Source organism: Orycteropus afer, unplaced genomic scaffold (assembly GCF_000298275.1).
Source record: "Orycteropus afer afer isolate SDZICR_OR568_19922 unplaced genomic scaffold, OryAfe1.0 scaffold00293, whole genome shotgun sequence".
NCBI classification, from domain to species: domain Eukaryota; kingdom Metazoa; phylum Chordata; class Mammalia; order Tubulidentata; family Orycteropodidae; genus Orycteropus; species Orycteropus afer.
In genome coordinates this window covers 909,147-912,011 of record NW_006921880.1, presented here as the reverse complement: position 1 = coordinate 912,011, position 2,865 = coordinate 909,147, and positions in this window count along the sequence as shown.

Here is a 2,865-nt window from a genome sequence, read left to right as displayed (position 1 = left end):
TCATTGTATTTTTTTGCTACCTTTTCAACTTTTCGGTAGACCTGAACATATACCCACGAATATAATAAACGCATAGGGAGGGGGAGAAAAGTAAAAGAGACAGGGCAGACTGCCTCCACGTGCTGGAAAGTGGAGGAGACTGCTTTCTAAGCGCGTGGCTGGTCCTGGCTTCCTCTTCTGGGCGCTGTGCCCAGATTGCCAGCCAGGGAAGCCATCTCTGTTGTGAGGGCTTTCCTCGTACCACTAGTACCATGAAATGTTTTCTAAGTGATCTGAACTGAGCAGAAATGATGTACCTCTGGGGCTGGGGTGGATCCCCCAATAAGTAAGGTAAGCATAGGTTTGCTTGTGCTTACTAATCCGTAGTAAAATTTTCCCCACAGTAAACGCGTACTGGGTACTCTGTCCCTGCCAGAGATTGTAAATTTGAAAAAAGGCTTTGATTCTGTAGGCAAGTGCTGTGGGCTTGGGAGAGAGGCAGATGCTAGCCATAACTGGAAGCAGAATAGTTGATGTGGTGAAAACTGTGACCTTGTTCACTACAGATTAGTAAGCACAAGAAGACCGTGCTTACCTTCCTTATTGGGTAATCCAACACTCTCTGGGGAATGCAATCAGGGTGATTAGTGAGGTTTTGAAAACATGACACCACTAAAAGAGCCACCGTACATGCAGAGGAAGGAGTCCGAGCCTGGCAGCCGCGGGCCAGGCGGTGGTCGGGGCGCCGGCGCGCACAGGGTTAACGGCGCGAGAGGGGCCGCGAATCGCCCGCCCCCCCTCGCCCTGGGCCCGCCCACATTCCCTTTCTCAATGGAGACGGTGGCCTGATGCCGGTGGGGTGATTCCGCCGCTCGGTGTCCGACCTTCCCACTGGCCAGGCCCGCGCCCCGCAGTCACGTTACCTTCGCTGCCATTCACGCGGCCCCGCGGGGTTACAAAGTATTACATTGAGAAGTCTGCGGGCATCGCAGCTACGCGAAATACGGTGCCAGGAACGTGGGGACAATTACTGCGCCTCTGATAGGTCCTGTGTGGCCAAGCCTTGTAATCTGACCCCTTCCGTGATGTTAGAGGGGGCCTGTGTTTGGGGAGCTGTTCCTTTGTCTGAATTTGGGAAATAAAGCATGGTACACTTCAGAAATGTGGGAGGTAGAGGGTGGGTGTGTGTGAGCCCTTTCATTAAACCCATAGGAACCGAACAAAAAGGAGACACTTGTACTGGTTTCCTTTTGTCTAATTTTATAAAGAATACGTTATAGACTATACACTTTTTCTTGAATGACAGGAGAAAAACAGATTTTAAGTCAACTGAAATCTAAATTAAAATACACATTTCCACAAAAATCATCTCTGAGCCAAGTATAATCATGAAATTTCTTGTGAGAAACCATACTGATGGATTTTTTTTTGATAGCTTCAGCTGACAATAGTTCCTAAAATATTTTATAAAATATATAAAACATAAAATGGTGTAAATGTTTTATTTTTATTATGTTAAACCAAAAAAAAAAAAAGTCACTGCCATCGAGTAGTATCTGACTCATAGCGACCCCTCCTTGGGTTTCCATGGTGGTATCACTACAGAAGTAGAAAGTGTATCAAATGGGTAACACAAAATAACATTTATTATCACTAGAGAGGACTGGAGTCCGGGGAAGGTGGGGCATAAATGGTTAAGTGACGGCCTGCTGGTGGTTGGAACTCAGCCAGAAGTTCCTGGGAAGGTAGGCCTGGCAATCTGCTTCTGAAAAGTCACAGCCTTGAAAGCCCTAAGGAGCAGTTCTATTCCGCAATAACACATGGGATCTCCCAGAGTCTCGGCCAGCAATTAACCACCCACCAGAGAGAGACAATTGACAATTACAGAATGAATGAAATGAAATGTTTAAATGAAAACCATTCATTTATCTAATACTTCTTGAGAACCAAGCTCTGGGAATTCAAGGGTGAGTGGGGCACCAGTTAGGCCCTCCAGGATCCCAAGGAACAATGTTCAGTAAAATGTTACATAAGAGTACAGGTACTAGGTACTGCAGGAGGGTAGGGAGGGATACTCCACAGGGCCAAAGTCTTGTGTGAGTAGGTGGTGGGGAAGAGGGAATCCAAGGTTTCCTGTAGTAAGAAATACTGAGCTGAAACCCGCAGAAAGAAGGTGAGCCAGTGGCTCCTCAACTTTGCTGCACATTAGAATCGCCTAAAACCCACTGCCGACGTGTCAGACCCGACTCATGGCGACTCCTCCTTGGGTTTCTGAGGTGGTATCTCTAGGGAAGGTTCAGCTCTGGTAGCATAGCCCCTAAGGCACTTGACTGCTAACCAGAAGGCTGGGTTCAAACCCACCAGCCCTCCTAGGAAGGAAGATGGGGCAATCTACCTCCGTAGTGATACTGCCTCAGAAACCCAAGGAGGGGTTGCTATGAGTCGGGTCCGACTCGATGGCAAACAACAACAACAACATCTCTATGGAAGTAGATTACCCAATCTTCCTTCCAAGGAGTGGCTGATGGGTATGAACCTCCAGCCTTCTGGTTAGCAGTCAAATGCCTCAGGTACTACGCCACCAGAGCTCCTTTAAAATCACCTGGGGAGCTTTAAAATATCCTCATGCCCAGGTCACATCCAAGGAAATCAGGATGCCTAGGAGTGGGAGCCTAGCACCAGTATTTTTAATGATCCCAGGTGCTCCCAAGGTGCAGCAAAGGTTGGGAACAATAAATTAGACAAAGGCAAAGAGAGGGAAGTTCATAGTTTTTAAGTTTTCAGAATGAAAACATTTGCCTAGCAGAATATAGGGCTAGACTTAGGGCCTTGAGATTCTTCCTTGGCTTTGCACTGCCTTGCCTCTAGAAAGCATTCGGGAAATGC